The sequence below is a fragment of the Vicugna pacos genome, chromosome 4, assembly GCF_048564905.1.
Source record: "Vicugna pacos chromosome 4, VicPac4, whole genome shotgun sequence".
NCBI lineage: Eukaryota > Metazoa > Chordata > Mammalia > Artiodactyla > Camelidae > Vicugna > Vicugna pacos.
In genome coordinates this window covers 49,335,180-49,354,814 of record NC_132990.1, presented here as the reverse complement: position 1 = coordinate 49,354,814, position 19,635 = coordinate 49,335,180, and the positions used below count along the sequence as shown (strand labels likewise).

Here is a 19,635-nt window from a genome sequence, read left to right as displayed (position 1 = left end):
CCTGGTCATCTTTTCAGTTCAGTTTAGCCAATGAAAGGAACCAGCAGACCAAAAGGCAGCAATGGACAGAGGTAAGGGTATTTCTTCCCTGCTCCCTTGTTTTTCCTTCCTAGATCACAGCACCTCCACGACTTCAGCTGTCATTGGAACCTAGTAACGCTATTTCCTCCTGTTGCCCCTGAGGGGTGCTAAAGCTTCCCACTCTTGCTAATCTCTGGGTGCCTCACCACCTCCAGTTGGTTCCCTGAATCCTACCCACATCTCTGCAAGTAGTGCCTTCATTAAAATCTCTTGAACCACCTCAGTCAGATTCTGTTTCCCGCTGGGACCCTGAACCATACACACCTCTCCCACATAGCCCTAACCTGTAAAAATCAATCTAAAGCCCAGAGGAACACAGTGAGCCTAAAACATCCAGTCACGGACTCATTGATTTTTCTCTTTTAATAATTCATGTTTGTTTCTCCAGTGCTCATTCGCCACAATCCTACCTTAAGCCCCCTTGTTTTTAATCTCTGGCCTGAACTTTTTTGTTTTGTTTTGTTTTGTTTTGGAGGGAGGTACTTAGGTTTATTTATATATTTGAATGGAGGTACTGGGGATTGAACCCAAAATCTCATGCGCGCTAAGCACACGCTCTACCACTAAGCTATACCCTCCCCACTGAACTTTTTAAAAAAAATTTTTGGAGTATAGTTGATTTAAAATGTTGTGTTAGTTTCTGGTGTACAGCATAGTGATTCAGTTACACATATATGTATCTTTTTCATAATAGGCTATTACAAGATATTGAATATAGTTCCCTGTGCTATACAGTAGGACCTTGCTGTTTTTCTATTTTCTATACAGTAGTTTGTATCTGCAAATCTCAAACCCCTTATTTATCTCTCCCCCATTTTCCCCTTTGGTAACCATAAGTTTGTTTCCTATGTCTGTGAGTCTGTTTCTGTTTTGTAAATAAGTTCATTTGTGTCATTTTTTCAGATTCCACATATAAGTGATGTCATATATTTGTCTTTCTCTGTCTTACTTAATTCACTTAGTATGATAATCTCTAGGCCCATCCATGTTGCTGTAAATCTGGTCTCTAGAACCTCCAGTCAGTTCTAACCACAGCCTGCTACTGTATTAAATTGGTGCACAACTCTGATCATATCATTCCTATGGTGGCTCCCAAGTGCCTATGGCATAAAAGTTGAAACCCTTTAGCCCAGCATGCAGGACTCTCATCTGTGTGCCCAGCTTTATGGACGACTCCCCTGTGTATGTCTGTGCCCTCCCTCCCCCGACCCCTCACCAAAATGTAGGATCTCCATTTTATTTACACCGTTTCCTTTGCCATGAAAGACCTTAACTTTGGAACTGTTCACAGACTTCAAGGTCCAGCCCAAATGTTGCCTCCTGCTTGAAGATGTTCTGTTTCTGAATAGAGATAAACAAACACTTTCTCTTCTAAACTCTCATGGGTCTTTTTGCATCTCTTTCTCATGGCACTTAGCCTGTTGAACCTCTCAGTGCTGTTATTGGTGTCTATTCAATCCCACACCCCATTCTAAGCAGCTTTTCCAAGACAGGCTGTCTGGTTCATAATAGTTCCCTAATGAAGAGCACGGGACATAGCACAGAGTAGGTCTCAGCAAGTATGTGTTAGGTGAATGAACACGTGAATGGATTCAATTTAACATCCCCTCAGCACCTGTGTGGTTAAACTTTAAAATATTTGACTGATCAGCCGAACAAGCTGGCTAAGATATGCTAAATGTCAAATATGATATACTGTGTATAAACACATCTGCATATTTGCCTACTTTGTATGACTCTCTCTTAATATGGATACATACATTATTTTATCATATGCTATTTTTAAAAAGATCTCTCTTTGGACAAAATGGTACCACATACATAAGCATCTTTTAAAAAAAACAACCTAAATGTTCTAAAGCTGAACTAGGTCCTAGAAGAGGTTTCTGAAGGGCAATTGGATGCGTGCAGCTTTAAAAGATTCTACTTCTTTCTCATTTCCTATCAATCAGCCCCATCCTCTCCTTGCATCCAATTTTGTTTAATGAGGCTACTGCAATGTATTTATTTTGGGGTGATTGAATTTAGAAAGACATTCATCTAACGCACGATTGCTGCCACAAGCTGAATGGCTGCATCGTAACAGGGATGATGGCATTAATCCGAGGACAGCTGTTTCTTATCATTTCTAACACACACACAAAAGCTCAGGCCAGGCAGGAGGTTTTGCCTCAGTTGCAAGATGGGACTGATTGCATCTGAAGCAGAAATGCTTCTGGACAGGTGGAAGTAGACAAGGAGAAAGAAAAAAAAATGCCCTTCAAGGACTAAATCTTTGGTTTTCAGAACTATGTCTGTCATGATGGTGAGAGTTGCTTCTGGCCCTTTGGTATATTCAAGACATTCTAGTTAAAAAGAGATAATTTGATAAGGACAGCAAAAGCGTTTGTGTGGGTGACTAACCTTTTAAGAGCTTACAAGTCTGCTGTCAGTAGTTGCAGCTATTAAAGAATAATGATACTACTGGCTCACATTTGCAGGCTACGTTTTAGTTTAATACGCTTTCACATTCACCATCTCAGGCAAGTTAAGTTGGAGTAGTGTAGGTACGTCCCTAGAGCCCAGGCTCCCAGGCAGCTGGGGAGCCCCTTCCGAAAGAAATCTCAGTTAATATTTGCCTGGTGCTGATGCCCCAGATCCCCCATGCGAGGCATCATTTTTTTGAACTCAGGCACTTTTAGTGTTAAAGCAAAAATGTCCCTGGAAATAAGCAGGTAGCCAACTCTTGACTCTTTTACACCTGAGTATAAATGCATTCTCAGCTCAACAGCTGCTAAGCTTTTGAGCAGATCATGAATGTAGTAAGAGAGTAAAAGGAAGTTAGGAACCTAACAAGAGACTTTGATGACACATTTCGCTTGCTACTGCTTTTGTGGTAACAGGAAACAGGGAGGGTAGTGTTAACATCAACACAGGACTTGGTACAGCTGAGAGCTACAGTCATCTGCCACCTACAACCACACACCTTACAAAGGTGATAACATGTTACAAGAATTCAATTTTTAAAAAGCCCTAAGTTTGAATTATAGTGCATCCTAATATAAACAACACTCATTCATTTTTTTTTCATCTGTTCATCTATTCATGCTGTACCCAGTTAAGTTGAACAACCAAAACTTACAGAATATAGGGGGAGGGTACAGCTAGCATAAGTGCACAAGCTTAGCATGCACAGAGTCCTGGGGGTTCAATCCCCAGCACCTCCATCAAAATAAATAAGTAAATAAATAAACCTAATTACCTCCCCTGAAACAAAAAACCAAACAAACAATAAACACACTTTAAAAAATTTAAAAATGAAAATAAAAAAATTAAGACTTGTGAATATTTTCAGAAAAAATATTCAAAAAAAACCTTACAGAATATAATGAAAATGCTGTTTTAAATCTCCCACTGCCCTTTAAACATATCAGGGGTGGAATGGGGACAGCTTCCTTTGCCATAAGATATAAACTTAATCATGCACCTGGGTTTTGGTGGCCACACTTAAGTAGCCCAAAGTCCTACCTTCACTTTAAGTCACTGTACCAATTCAGTAAATTAAAATGTTCACATCCATGTAGTAATAGAAACTTATAACCTCACTCAGGGGGCTTTCAGCCGGTGGGAAACCAAGGTGTAAATCTTCTTTTTCCTTCCTTACAGTCCCATCTTGCTAAAGGACCCCTAGAGAAAGAGCGAGAGGAGGAGAGGGAAGGTGGGTAAACAGGGCTTGTTTGATTGAGACACTGGTGAGATGGTGTCACACTCTCTAGGCCTGGCAGTTGTTTAAAACTGACTTTCTCTTCTGTGCTATTATTGTGAGTTCCTCAGAGACCTACCCTCTCCCCCAACCCAGGTGGTCTCTCACTTGACCGGGTCCCTTAACCTGAACAAAAACACTCTGTTCAGGCAGGAGCTTCCACCTCCAGCCCTGGAAAATGCTGCAGCCCTCATCCAGCCTCCCCTCAGCTGGGGCCTCTTCATATCCTCTATTAAACGAATCTAGGGTGCGTCCCACACCGGCTCTCCCCTGCAGAGCTGGGCAGGCTGCTCCTTGGAGCATTCTTTGCCTGAACCAATTCTGGGAGCATTGGCCAATCGGGAAGTAGCAGCAGCCTCCTTTGCTCTGCTGCCAAAGCATTAGCCAGCCCTGCTCTTTTCCTGTAAATTTACAGGGAGGGAGTCAGACCCAGTCCCCAGGGCCCATAACTGCAGGAGACCCAGCTCAAGCTCTGAGTGGTCTTGTTGCAATGAGGTGAGGAGAGAAGAGGTGAGACGAGATGGGCACCCACATCCCTTACCCCCTGGGGCCACAGTGGTACTTCGCACACTCACTGCTCCCTCCAAAGAACTCCTCTGCAAAAGCCTCCAAAAGTAGCATATTTGGACCCTTGATGGGGGTGACAGTGCAAGAGTCTTGTAACCACTTTTCTGCTAAATCTTTTTATAGGTTCTTCTGGACACTGTCCCACCATTCTAGGTACCTGATAGCTATTATGCCTTGCTTCTCTGCGGGAATTCCAGTCTAACGCTCTGTTACAATTCATTCATGTATCCAGCAGACAATTATTGAAGGTCTACCTCAATGTATAGGCTCTCCTGTTCCCTACTTCCTTTCCCTTCTCATTTATTCTCTTTTTTACTTTCCTGCTACCAAGTGTTATCGATGATGAATCAATCATTCTCTCTCTTTCTCCCTTCCTCCCTCCCCTCAAATTTCCAGCTGTCATTGTAGATACATGTGAGAAAATGTTTTCACTTCCTATACCAAAATGGATGACAAGGAAACTGATAAAAATTAAAATAAAAAACTGTACGAATGAAAATACTGGATGTCAGATTATCTTACAAGCATAGTCATTTTTTTTAAACCCAAAGCCTAGAATGTTGTATATTTGGATCTGGATTCTTCAAAGTTCAAGTTGCAAAGAAAGTTCTTGCAAACACCCACTCTTTAAAATGATACAGCAAAGAAGGTGCTTGACCATGTGTTCCTAGTAGGGCTTGGGGTAGTAGGAAACAAGCTAAGGATAAACAGGGGCCGGCGAGGAATTTGATTATTGCTAAAGAAACAACATAACTAACTGTGCCATACTTTCTGCAGTATATAAATATAAGCATATAAATAGGATAAAATAAAAATAGGGGGTGAAAGGAATACTAAGTGCTCTAAAACCGCCCCAGCAGACAACTGGAACATCTAACAGGATTTCTGAAATACATAACAGTTGTCTACTTCACTAAGCCCTTGAATCCTTAACCCAAGTCGTTTTTTTTTTTAAATAATCATGATGATCAATAGCTAACATGTAATTAGGGCTTTCTCTACACCAGCACTGGACTAACTTATTTCTGGTACATGTTATTTAATCCTCACAACAGTCCTGTGAAAAAGATAGTATTATTCCTGTTTCATAGATGAGAAGAATAAGCCTCAGTGGTTAAGGCATTTGTCGTAAGTTGTGTGCCTTGTAAGTGATGGGGCTGCTAGTCCTGCCTGGCGCTCAGTAATGCCAGGACCACAGCTCCTTCCGCCATGCTACTGCGCTCTGACTGGAGGCAGATAAAAGTGATTATTCCACTCCTAATTTTGCCTATTTGTGGAGAAGCGAGGGAAAAGGAATTTCAGATTCATCTAGAAGCCTTTGATTTTTTTTTAAAGAGCTACCTTAAATTTAAGTGGCCATTTGATTGATCTCTGTATTATTGAAAGCTCCAGCAGTCACAATGCCCCTCTGTTACAGAGGAGGGATGGATTGCAGCTGCCAACTGCCTCCTAATTATCTTCTATTGAGGGAAGTATCACAGTGCCAATTCCAGGATGTGGGGGGAGGAAGGAGACAAAGGGATCTGGGAATACAGTTTTTTTTTCTTATTTACTCAATGTCAATTAGCACCTACAAAAAGCAGTATGCAATGAGTGAGCACCTTCATTATATCAAGCTAATCCACCAAGACAATTTGGCAGAGTCCCCACATATGACTGTATCTCTTTGGACTCAATTTCTCTGTAGCCTTCACCTTCCCCTCATCTCTACATGAATAAACCCTTCCTTCCCTCTCTCCCACCCTCTTTTTCCTCCTCCTATAAATATTTTTTGAGCACCTACTATGTGCCAAGCTCTGGGCTAGGTACAAAAATATAGCAGGGATTAAGGCTTGGTCCCTGCCCTCAAGGGTCTCCTAGTCTAGCAGATAAATCAAACATAAACAATTACAATACTGGGGTGTGAATACCACAATGGGGGTAGGGGGCAGGTACAGGAAGGATATATGTCACAGAGGAGGAGAAATCAGGGAAAGTTTACATGAAAAGAGGAAACTGTCCCAGTATTTCATGTTTGGAATATATTCATCCCACTCCAATCCAAATTCTATTCCACTCTGGAGCCTTGTCATAGAACCTTGTGGCATTTTGGCTTGTGTTAGTCCCTGTGGGCTGGGTTTATCTCCCCCATTCCATTCAGTATAATTCACTCCATATGATGACTGGGCCAGCTATGCTGTGGGAGAGGAAGATGACAAAGCCAATCCCAGAACCAGTTCCTCAGAGGGACTGGCTGGAAGCAAACACTGAACCGTGAGGGAAGGACAAGCCAAGTGCATTGAAGGATAATGTAGGATCAATGACATCCCATTAGAGGAGACCAACATCATGGGATGCTTTAGGGAGGCAGTGGCACTGGAAATGAATTTTGAAATTTGGGCAAGCTCTGTCTAGTCAGAGATGGAAAGGGGAGGCATGCTGTGCCTTGTAACAGACTCAGGGAAAGGAGGAAGATGGGGAGAAAACGAAGACAGTGAGCTTAAGGGCTGACATGGAGGAGGGCAGTGTGTTTAGAGGAAAACCTGGAAAGGTTCATTTGGACCAATCTGTGGGGTCTTTAATACTGGTAAGATATCTGTATTTAATGTGTTGGCAACAGGAAGCCATTTTGAATGAAGAGTTATGTGACCAAAGTTGGTTTGTATGGATTATGGCTGAGGACATAAGAGACGGGGAGACCAGTTAGGGGGTGATGGCAATAGTCCCTGTGAGAGGAACTGCAGGGACTGCTGAGAAGTGGAAGTAGAGATGGAGAACTGGCACCCTGGAGTCACAGACTGAGTGTCACCCATTTGTGTCCCCATCATGTCCAGCACTGTCTCCTTTCCTAATTAAGTTTCATAAGTATTTCTGAAATTGAACTGTATAAAGATTCCATTTGAAAGTATGAATTTATGTCTTGCAGGTTGTTGTCTTTTTTGTTTGAATCCTGTCACCTAAGTTAGCCAGTTCCAAGTCATAGAAGGTTCCTGCCCAAGGCTGTCATTACTGACATTTATGAGGCACCTCAGGGAAGTGGCGCCTCATTCACAGTCCTCAATTAGTTAATGCACCATTTTAATTGGTCTACAGCTGTCTGTGTGGACAGAGCTGGCTTCCTTTCTGGAGTCAACTGGGGCTGCCACACCCTTTCCTGCCAGCTCAGGCTTCTGGAACCTCACTGGCTGAGAAGATTCAGGAGCCTGCTAAGCTACAAAGCATGCAAAGAATGGTCTCTCTGGGGAGTGTTAATGACCACATCAGGGCAAGTCTCCAGTAAACTCCCCATCACTTTGACAGGCATTTCTAGGAAAGCTAGGAGGAGGGTAGAGCAGAGGCAAACTGTAAGGACCACCTGTGGTGTGACCCTAAAATTCCAGATGAGGTCTGATATTTATATCATAGAGATCTGTTAAAATGGTTAAGATGATCCATTAAAATAGTTCAGGTGACCCATCTACAAGGTAACCCACCTCAAGAGATGGCTTAGAATTATGGACTTAACAAGGCTGCGCTGTCTCCCAAATCCAGTGAAGGGTTCAGACTGGATTGAGGTCAAGACCTCAATTTAATCAAAAGATACTAATGGCTGATTTTACTAAGCATTTACTGTGTGCTCAATTTTCTGAGCACCATAGTTATATTAACATATTTGATTCTCATAACAATCCCATAAAGTGGATACTATTATTTAAAAAAAATTTTTAAGTGAGTACTATTATTATCCTCTTTTACAAGTGAGGAAGCAGGCACAGGGAGGGTAAGACTTGCCCCAGGTCGCAGAGCTGGCTGGTGGTGGAGCCTGAATTTGAGTCCAGACAGTCTGGCTCTAGGACATACTGAATGCAACACTCTCCTGCCTTTCTCCTGTCTCTTGTTCTCAACACTCTGACCCGGAGGACTGGAGGACAAAAGAGGCCTGAACTGTAACGACTCATTATGAGGCATGAATGTACAGAGCACAATGGGAAAAGCTTGAGTTCTACTGCATCCAACTGACCTGCTCTAGAACCCATTTCCAGCATATATTAGTGAATGACCTTGGGCAAGATACTTGACTTCCAAGGGCTACAGTTTCTTGGGTGTAGGATGGAGGCAATTCACTCTTCAAGCTTGTTATGAGCAAAATAATGACCCTATCCCAAACCTGGCCCAGGGTGGATACTCATTACTGGTCATTAGGACAAAGGGAGGTGGTCTGGGTAATGTCTGGGGCAAAGAAGCAAAGAGTGGGAAGGTATCCTCCTATATTGAGCAGTGCTTAGAGGAAAGATATGATTCTAGAAAGGCTGAGAGGGGCCATTCGCCCTATCTTCCCTGCAGCTTGGTGGTGATATCCCTCAGGGACACCAGCCCCCTCTTGTCTAACTCTGGGCTCACTCATGGGCCTTCCAGTCTATGATTTGGTCTTTGTTCCTACGGCTCCTGCCAGCTCTGCCACATGGGTCTGTCTAATCCCATTGTTCTGCCTCTTTGAGGAAGTGATGAGATTGGGCAGATCTGCTGCTAATCAAGCCCTGGTTCTGATACTAGAATTCTCCATCATGACTTTCATGCTAAGCCTCAACACCTGACTTCTCCACTTGACCTTCAAGTGAATAAATTAAACATTAGTGTAATTTGATTTTTCTTTTCAATGTATGTGGAATTTAGAACTCTCCTCTCTTACGTAGTGAAGCAGTGGGACATACTAGACAGTGGCCTGGGGTATGAGCTCTGTTTCTGCGTCTTGTTAACTGTGTGACCATGAGCAACTCCAATCCCTGCCCCCTTTACCTCAAGAGGTAAAGAATTCCATCTTAGAATGATGGAGTAAAATAACAGATGTGAACGTGTGTTTTGGTTGCAAAGAGGCACATGAATGGCATGGAAAGGGTTATTATCACTGAGGTTTTATCTAGTTTGTGAAATTCTAACAGTGTTAAATAAGATTGTTCTAAGTCATCTGAGGCTTGAGATGCCCTAGAATCTCAAGGCTGGAAAGTACTGTCAGCACTATGGGCAACAGTGAGTGATCCTGAAAGAATTAGAGATGAGATTGTCCTCTGAGAGTTAAACTAGGACATCAATACATCATTGATTACAGCAGAGATTTGCTAAGTCACCTTAAAGAAACTGAATGGTTCTCAGACCCGGAGAACTCGATGAAATCTGATTTAAAGTGTTAATATAGCTAAAGAAAGGAAGCATAAGCCAGAAGGGAGGTTGACCAGTCATGAAAATGCAGGGAAAGGAGGTCAAACAAACCTTGGCATTGTTCATCTAATACCATCCAGGGCAGAGGGGTTCTGGTTAAAAAGGTGACATAGGTAATTCTGGTGACAAGTACCTGCCTATTATAGAGGACTAGGTCGGATGTTTCAGAACATTCTTTTAATGATTTCCCCTTGTCCTAAACTCCAAGCTTATCAAGCAACGGACTGTAGTCTGGCTTCCCATGTAGATCCACCTACAGGAAATGACTACGTAGCCATTGGACTTGGGCATCCTTGGGCATTATATTTCTTGTGAGTTAACAAACTGACACCTGATTACAATATGACTTTGTATGTGGTCTGCTTACAGGGCTAGAATGTTCTAGCCATAGGACTTGAGCATTTGATATCTTTAGCAGTGCTAGTTTCCCTTGTGAATTACTAAATGAGCATCCTGGTTATATACAGTAGCCTTGTGAGCTCAGATCTACCCGAGAGCAAACAGATTTCTGAGCCTGACAAGCAAAGGGCCAGAACCTGGACCCTATGAGATTACTGAGGTAATACCCCATTGTGGAGGACTGTAGGGAGACAGCCAGCTGGCCTTCTCCTGGAGTCATCCAGTCTTTGCATTGTCCACACCACATCTTTTGGAACACTACAAAAGGAACTGACCCCCAAGCAATGCAGGGATCCCCTCTCTGGCAAAGCCTGCAAACAGACGAATAAGTCCAAACTCTTTACCCTGTCTCAGTGGGATCCCAGCCTGCCCCCCCACCCCCATGTTACACCCCATCACTCCTCTGTGTGCACTCTCAATTCCAAACTCGGTATCTTTGCTCATGCTGTCCATCTCTGGCTAGAATAATCTTTTTCCCTCCACCCCTCAGCTTGACATGCCAAATTCCATCTTTGATTCGGGACTCAGATCAGGTGCCCTCTTTTGCATAACCACTTCCATAATGCTCTTCCATCTCTGAAGTCTCATTGCTCATTTCCTGTTTACTCTCATTTCTACCTCATGTTAGAATTGCACTGTGAGGTCTCCAAGAATTCCAGAAATATAAGTCATCTCTCTACTCAAGAGAATTCCTCCCTTATACAGGAAAATCTTCCTGGGAAATCATTCCATCTTTCATTTATTTACCCAGTCATTTAACAAATATTTACCAAGTGCCTCTGTGTGCCCGGTAACTGGATATGGTGGTGAATGAGACCAGCAGGGCTCCTACCCTTATGCAGCTTCTGGTCTAGTGGGGAAGATAGATGTTAAGAAACAGTAAATTACAGTGTGATAAGTGCCATGCAGGAGAAGAATATGTGAGAGTACAGATGTTATACTTAAGTCAAAACCTGAAAGTAAGTAGCAGTCAGCCAGGAGAATAGGAAGAGTTTCTTGAAAGAGTATGGGTTGAATGATCTCAATGGCCAGTGTCACTGAGCTATGACAGCCTGATGCCCTCAGTCCCTGGTCCACTATCCTGTATTCAGATAACGCTAGGAACAAATTCACAAATTTTTTTCTTTGACTCCCTATCTTCTAGCTCCAGGCAGACTACCCCCTTTACACAACAGTCATCACAGTTGCCAACATATGCAATGATTTGTTTTACTTTCTTAGCTGTAATTACACCCCTATTAGCCAACTGGTTTTGTTTCAAGTTAACTTTAACTTCATGCTTTAAGGGTTCTTATTATCCATCTCATCTACCACCTGCAAGGCACAAAAATCTTTGTTTCATTCAGTGCTCTATAGCCCCCAGGGCTATGATGTCTCAACACACAGTCAGCCCTCTGTATCTGAGGGTTCTGCATCCACAGTTATGGAGGGCAGACTGAGGTGGGGTCGGGTCCTGGAACTAATCTTCCATTAATACCGAGAAACAACTGTATATTCTTTGGATGGATTGATGGAAGGAAGGATGGATGGAGTTTACTTTCTTATACCTCTCTTACATCTGTGCTAAGACCACAGTATTTATCTTATTCACATTTGGGTTCCTCCAGCACGTAGCATAATACCCTACACAAGGTAGGTAATCAAACAATAAATTATTTGAAAATAAAAAGTCATCTAGCCTTCCCTTGAACTTTTCCATGACTGGGAAGAACTCCCTGTTTTTTCAGGCATTGGGTCCAGAGTGGAACTGCTTCATCCATTAAAGTTCTTCCCACTCTTGAGCTAACATTTGCCTCCCCACTGGTCCTAGTTCTGTCCCCTGAGCCCATAAAAGACACATCCACAGCCTCTGCCCCAACGGCAGCCCTTCTAGTGCTGGAGATGGGGGCCAGGTTCCCTGCAGTCACTTATAAATAGGACATCTCTCCAGTGAGAACTCAAGTACTTTACAACACTTCAGAGTACTCCTAACATATGTCAAAGGAGGACACATCCCTCATGGAGTTTGCGGGTGCTCTGAACTCCCACAGAGGCCACTGTGTGAGCAGGGTCTCTCTCCAGGTCAGGAATCCAGACCGGAACTGACCTTGAAAACAATAATGTTTACGTTGCAATTAATTATGGTTTACCAGTTAATCCACATAACACCCCTGGGATATAGGTCAGGGTTTCTAGTTTATAAATGGTTGAGGGAATGAGGCAGAAGACAATTGAGTGCGCAGGTCTCAGGGACTCAAGCGCCAGTATCCAGACTGACTCACCTGCAATCACTGCTGGTCTCTCTCCTTGGCCAAGAGAATGAATTTGAGTCCAATCTCATTTCACAATTTGCCGATCTGGGAAATGCTACAAGTTCTAGGATGAGAAGTAGGAGAAAAGAGTACAGAGAAGACAGACATCAAGGGTTTACTCTGTACTAAGCTCTGCAGTTAAGCTCTGTGTACTAAAGTATGTCAAAAACGTTTCCAAATACAATACCTTACACATACTAGGCCCCAAACTATGCATATAGGCTTATATTATTTGAAATAAGAGACCTGTTAGCTAGGGGGCTCAAACATCTGTTAATACAGATTTTAATACAGTCAGATTTACTCTGAATCCTCTTAGAACTGATACACTTGGGTCACAAAGAGTCCACTAAAACAAGCCTGTATATTTATTTCATGGTATTGTAAACATATAAGACATTTTCAGTGATTCCTTTTGTCAAATAAAGAATCCTTTCCAAATCATTTAAAATTTGAATAAATGCCTTCTTTAAATTGACTTTTCAAATATGAAGTTTCCTCCAAGCAGTGATTCTTAAGCTTTTGGAGGATTTTGAGTCCTTTGAGAATCTTGTGACCACCACATAGGTTCTTCCAGAAGAATACACAGAATTCACATATGCACAAAACATTGCATAAAATTCAGGGTCTGTGAACTCAAGGTAAAGATCAGAAAAGAAGTGAGATGGGAAGCAGCTAGGGGGTTCAGAACTTGCATTTTAACAGGGCCAGTCTGGCTAGTGTGATGAGAATTAGACTTGAAGTGGGCAAGGGCAGGCGGAGGTTACTGCAGTCATCCAGGTGAGAGAGGATGGTAGTTTGAACCAGGTAGCAGCGGTGGAGGAATGAGAATTGGTCAGATTCCAATACAGCTTGAAGGTGCAGTGACAGGATTTGCTAACCAGATGGGATGTGCTGTGTGAACAAGGAGGAATCAAAGATGACGCCAAGGTTTTTGGCATAAGCAATTTGCAGGCTGGAGTTGCTATTACCTGGGGTGGGGAAAACTGAAGTGGTACAAGTTTGTTGGAAGAAGGAAAAAGGTAATATTAGCAGCCAAGTTTTGGACACTTTGAACTTGAGATGCCTATTACATATCCAAACAACGATGTTGAGTAGACAGTCAGATGTCTGGTCAGGAATACTGGAGAGAGTTTGGGTTGTGATAATACTTACCTGTAAAACTGGAATAATAATATAATCATACCTATATAAGAATACTTATTATTAGGAGGATGTAAAACTCTCAGGGCAGGACCAGGCACACAGTATGCCTTTGATACATTTCAACTATTGTTTTTAATTAAAACTTGAATGCTCTCAGTATTTCTACCATTATTACAAAGTTATAAATGTGACTGCTTTTAAGACTGGTGGCAAATCCTGGACGTGATTTGTAAAAGAAAACAAAGTTTTGAGCAATGGCAGTGGCTTCAGAATTGGTCTCTAGCCCCCAGAGTTTAAAATTTGGAAGAGTTCTGCACACATTCAATAGTCTTCATAGATAGGTTATGTCATGTTTCTTAAATAATCAGTATGTTATTTCATCAACCCATAATTTATTTCGTTTTGAAGAGGGCTTGACATGAGGAATAAGGCAGTTTATCAGAAGGAACTATCAGCAAAGACCCTGCAGGGAAACATTCCCAGCCCACTCATGTGCCCCCAGTAACACACAAAGTTTAAACGGAAGGAAGCATGAGAACTGACTGACAACCCCGTCTCAACTTCAATAGCTACAGGCATTAATACTGGTCATAAGCTCATTTGGCTCCTTTTAAAACTGACTCACAAAACCCACGACCCATGTCTCCCTGAAATAGCAAGCTTCTTAGGGAACTTTCCTTGAAAAGCACACCCTTGCTATCTCTTATTACTCAGTGATCTTTAGCTGTTTTATGTTGGGAAACTGGTGTGGTTTTTACTACACACTTCTAGATCTTTGAAGTAATGCGCTTCCAACGTCAAACCTGAACAGTGTTAGAGGTTTCTCATTCTTTTTACATCTCCTTGAATTTGGACTCTAATTCCTTGACGCTGTAATTCTCTTCAACATCTATGTCAGGCCTAATGCTCAATAATTATCTATTAATATTCCTCCTACTCTCCATTTGCTTCCAAAGGAAAGAGGTGATGAAGCAGTTCAAACAGTCCAAAACTGCTTCTGTAACAAACAGATGACTAAGGTCACATACAGTCACAGGTCTCGTTTGATGGATTTAGCAACAGCAGCACAACAACACAGACACAGGAGCCCCAGTGAGGGGAGAAAGAGAGGGCAAAGGACACACAAGAAAGGCTCCTTCCCCCAGTCCTCATTTCCTTCCATCTATAACCAAGGCCACATAAACTGAGCTATGTGCTAATAAGCAGGGCGATGCTCAGTTAAACTTCATGAAACACCAATTTCATTCCTTCTCCTTGATTATTCTGCAAGTTTCTAATAATCGCTACATTCACAGTGACTATGCTTCAAGCAGATCTCCAGAGGTGAGAATATGAGAGAATAACTCCCTCCCCCCACCCCCAGGAGGACTAGGGTCCTACAGGAAAGCAGGACATGTGAGAGGCTGAGGGGCTGCCCCAATATCTGTGGTTCCCTACTGGCACCCCACTCCAGCCTTGGTCCGGCTATGTGCCCCAGAACTCTAGGTGGAGAAAAGCTAAAAGATCCAAGAACTGGTAACTCTAAATAGAACCGGTCAAAATTGATCTATGGCAAAAACTTAATGAATTTGTACCCTGTGCCCGTTTTTCTATTTTAAAGGAGTTTTTTTTTCACTTTCCAATAATTTTACGTCCATTAATTTTAAAAGCAAATTTTAGTTTTATATATTTCCAGCCAAGCTAAGGGGGGAAAGGACAGAGTTCTGTCCATATTCAAGACATGGTGGTGACAAAGGAAAAGGTTGTCTAGCAAGAGGTGTTTACACCCCAGTATCTTTTTACCCTTAAAATTCACAACTCAGGCCCACCAGAAAAATGCAAGTGTTTTTTGTCCATGGGAAGTAAGACCATAAAATTTTATCATACAAACCAGGATGCTTTTATTTTTTTTCCAGGATGCTTTTTAAAGTGAAACAAGGCAACATAAACAATGCACCAGTACAGCTAGCATAAACTGGGACGGTCCAGGCAAACCAGACAGCGCCTGCATCGCTCGTCACCGACCAAGCCCCTCGCCAACCAGAACCGCTTCATCACTCAAGAGACCTGACCCAAAAGAAGGTTCCATGGCTAACACAGAGGATAAACGCCCTCTCCTCCCTACTGAGGTAAACAGATCCCAATGTTTATGAACACAAGAACAGGCATCGTTCTTTTTCTCCTTTCTCTCATCCAACAATCTCTCTAGCCATTTTAATCCCAGAGTCCTTTTGCAAGTTCTCGTCTACCCAGCCTTGCCACCACCTTAGCCCCTACATCCTTCATCTAGAACGTTCACCCAGGGGTCTGAAAGTTCTATAACCCATCTCCTGAATCCAGTTAGTGGCATGACCTGAATGTTTAAAACTCCACAAGGGAGCCAATAGGATTTAGAGTTGATCTTTTCTGGCCCTACAAAGCAGGACAGGGGTCCTAAGGCAGTTTCCTGGGTCCTTTCAGATAGGCAGCCCCTCCCAGTACTCCTCAAGGACATGGAACATGCACAATCCGACTCTGTCTCCGCAGTGGTCAGCGCCCAGCACAAGGGGCTGGTGTACTGAGTTCTCAGTACATGCTATGGAATGAGCAGGCTGTTTCCTCACCTCCCCACCCCCGCCCCACTCTGGGCTCCAGTGTGCCCAGGGTTTTCCTCCCTCTTTCTGCGCAGTGAGAGGGAATCCTGCCCATGATCCCACGTCAGTTGGCTGGACCAGGCTTCTGCTGCCAGCCCCCAGGGACTGGCTAGCTGTCTGCTTCTCTCTCTTGTACTGTGCTGAGCAGAATAGAGCCTCCCATAGACCCCGGGTGGGCACAAGCTGAGTCTGCTTGGTTTTGTTCAGTTCAGGAACATTCAACAAAGTTTATTACCTTCTCAGTCCAGATCAGATGCTGGAGGTAGAAAATGAGAGCTGTATACGACCTTGAAAGGTTATAGATGCACCAGAACACAGGTGGTTCATAGTCACGACTCTGCAGCCCCACTTCCTGGGTTTGTATCCCGGCTGTACAATTACCACCTGATTTTCTGTAGGTGAATATTTAACCTCTCTGTACCTGAGTTTTCCATTAAGAAAATGGAAATAAGAGAGCCTGCTTCAGAGGGTTGGTATGAGAACTATTAATAGTATAATTCTGATTATGATCATTATGATTTAGAACCCTGCTTGGCCCAGAGTAAGTACTTAGTAAATTTAACTGTTACCATTTTGTGTTTTGGCTCCTTTTCCTGGAAGCCTAAAGCTTGACCTACTTCCTTTAATTCTCTCTGCATCTGGCTGGTCCCTTCATTTCTCAGGAGGGGCTATTCTTTGCTCCTGGTCCACCTCAATGCTGAGAGCCAAAAATGGCACTTCTCCACACCAACACCTGGCTTGTGCTTTGTCCACTAGGATTCAAACCCAAGCACCTTCAAGAGTTTAAGCGATTATGTATCTACCTTCTCTGAACTCAAGTGAATGATTACACAAGCATTTTTCTAAGAAGGTGAAGAAACTCTTGGTCAAACACAAAGGAAGGACCAGATATGAAAAGAGTCACCCTCACCCAGAAGCCCGTGTTCCTCAGCACACCTTGTGGCCATGTATTTCCAGCTCTTTCAAGGACAAAGGCAGGAGTTTCCACATACCACTCAGAAATTCTGACACCAGTGAACCATGACCCAAAAGAATATTCCCAGGATTTAAAAAAATCATAATGTTATTTTCTTCTTTACTCACCCTAAGTTCTCTACCAAGTACTGGCACTAATTGACTAGCAACAGTTGGTTATGATTTATTTATTCAACTAGGCATATATATATTTTTCTTTATCCTTCCCAATGAGTCTTTAATATAATTATCAAAGCCACTACCACCCATTTAAAACAGGTAAAGCTCAGAATAAACTGGATTTTTTTTTCTCCTGGCTAAGGCAATTGTGAATTTCTATGACTTGATGGTTCACAGCCTCAAACTCAAAATAATCTCAATCACCCACTTAACAGTTTCATTCAAAAACACTACATTGCTATCATGCCTGCCCTAGCTAAGTTCCAAGTGGTACTCTTTGCATCATTTCCAACACAATTTTAGATAATTTCAGTGCAAAGAAACAATAAAAAACTATTGGCCAATAAACATAATTAGCCCAAATGTGGTAATTTTATTACTATGTGAAAATTAATCCTGCTCTGCTCCTCACCTACCACCACTCCAATCCTTGGAAATGCTTCCTTCTGACAGACCTGGGTTAGATCTTTTAGTCACAATGGTGAGATGTTGTGCCCCAGAAGTCTCTACTTCCAGGGTGCCTTAGAGCAGATCTCTGTCCTAGCTTGGTTTCTTGTTACTGAAGACTGCTGAAGGCCTGGAACCAACAGGCCAGTTACCACATGCTCCTGATACACACTTACCTGCTTCCTTCCACCGATGTCCACAGTCTTCACGCTGATCACAGTCACAGAGCATCAATCCTGGAAGGGACTTTAGAGACCAGCCAATCCAAGCCCTCATTTTACAGATATGGACACTGGAGCCTACCAAGAGGAACTCACTTGTCCAAGGTCACACAGCTCATTAATGAAAGAGCTGGGACTAGAATTGCTGAACTGGAGATTCATCTCCCTGTGTTGTCATTCTTCTTCCAACCGGTTCTCATGCTCTCTGCCCTAGTTGGCTTTTGTGCACTTGACAGACAGTCCACACCCTCCCTGTCTGTGCCAGCAGGCTGCAAGGTTTGGCTGGCCCAGGACTCTTAACCTGCAGAGCAGTGAGTGTCATGTGACTCTCTTGGAAACATACACACTGAGTAGGGATGCATCAGATGTTCACATGTAACCAGCATTGCACGTCTTCCAAGTCCAACATGTTGATAAGCAAGCAGAGCCTACCAGTCATTTACAATATCGGAAATTTCAAGTTCTTTTTTTTAAAATAAGTAACAATTATAAATAATACCAGACTTTAAACAGGAAATTTGTGAAAGTTTCACTACATAAAGATTTTCACTCAAAGTAGACAAAATAAAGTCATCTCAAATTTGGAAGATAGCAAGTTAATAAATTTTCTCAACTGGGGCCTATCCAACCTCAGTCAGATTTCTAAATGAAGCATTGAGTTACTATGGTACATTGTACGATTGTATTTTAAAAGGATAGGTCCAGTTGCGTTTTTTCTATTTTTAATTCCTCCTCTTCATTTACAGTATCAGCAGCAGCTTTTTATTTCCCAGGTACTCAACTCCGTCAATAAAATCTTCAAATTGCAGCTCAGGGAATAGACTATGTGCCCAGTGTTCCATGTGTCTACTTACCGTCTTTTAAGTCTTCAGCCTCATGACCTTTCAATTTTGTCTTATCAAGTGAAGGAAGCCCTCTCTCCGAAATTCATCTCTGAGCATTCAGCTTCGGTATGTTCCTGCCAACTGTTCTCCCTGGCGGTGCGGGCACTGGCGCTCCTCTCCCTGACGCTCCATCAGGCTCAGCTTCTTCGGCCGTCTTCTCTCTCCGGAGCGGCTGGCTTTCCTCCCTTTCTGGACACTCATTCTGGATCTCCTTTGCAGATCCGTCTTTCTCTCACCTGGTCAGTAAGTATCAAAGACTTCATGTTAGAGCCTCTCACGCAGACCGCGGCGACCACCGCATGGGGCTGTGCTCGGTGCGACAGGGAAACCGCGCTTTTTGCGACACTCTCGCGAGAAAAGCCCTCGGCGTTTGGCCTTTAGTTCTTCCCGCGCCTGTAATTTCAGGTTACCCTACAACAAGCTTTGATACGATCCCCCAAAATCAACTTACTTAACAACAAACATTTACTTAGGAAATTCTTACTGAATAATTCCAATTTGCTAGGCACTGTGCTAGCATCAGGGATAAAAAAAATTCGTAAGACGACTCCCATCCTTTTTCAGTGGAGAGGGAGGGCACATACACAACGGCCAGATGTTGTGCTAAGGACTTGGACACTTTGACGGGAGTAGGAGCAGGTCTTGTAGACACAGAAACAGCAGCTAAGCCAGCACAGGAGAGATAGTGGAGGTTTTTAATTTTATTTATTTAAATTTTTTTTCTTTCAGTTTTACTGAGGTATAATTGACATACAGCACTGTGTTAAGTTTAAGGTGTACAGCATAATGGTTATCATAGTAAGTTTAGTGGACATCATGAAATGACTATCATAGTAAGTTTAGTGAACATCCATCATCACATATAGACACAAAATTACAGAAATGGAAACAAATATTTTTCCATCTGATGAGAACTCTGGATTTACTCTTAACAAC

At 42.7% G+C, this 19,635-nt stretch overlaps 1 protein-coding gene across 4 annotated transcripts in view; it reads right to left on the bottom strand.

The window, feature by feature from the left end:
* The window catches only part of FRMPD1 (FERM and PDZ domain containing 1), a 119,670-nt gene extending 100,678 nt beyond the window's left edge, over positions 1-18,992 (bottom strand). For 2 of the 4 annotated variants that reach the window (XM_072959754.1, XM_072959755.1), the window contains exons 1-2: positions 18,670-18,992; positions 12,226-12,319 (exon numbers count right to left, since the gene is read on the bottom strand). The gene's annotated coding sequence lies outside the window, so the exon portion shown is untranslated. Of the gene's footprint in view, positions 1-12,225; positions 12,320-17,770; positions 18,104-18,669 lie in introns of those variants that run through there. The other 2 variants (XM_072959756.1, XM_072959758.1) reach the window with 2 other exon arrangements.
* Positions 18,993-19,635: the final 643 nt, after the last annotated feature.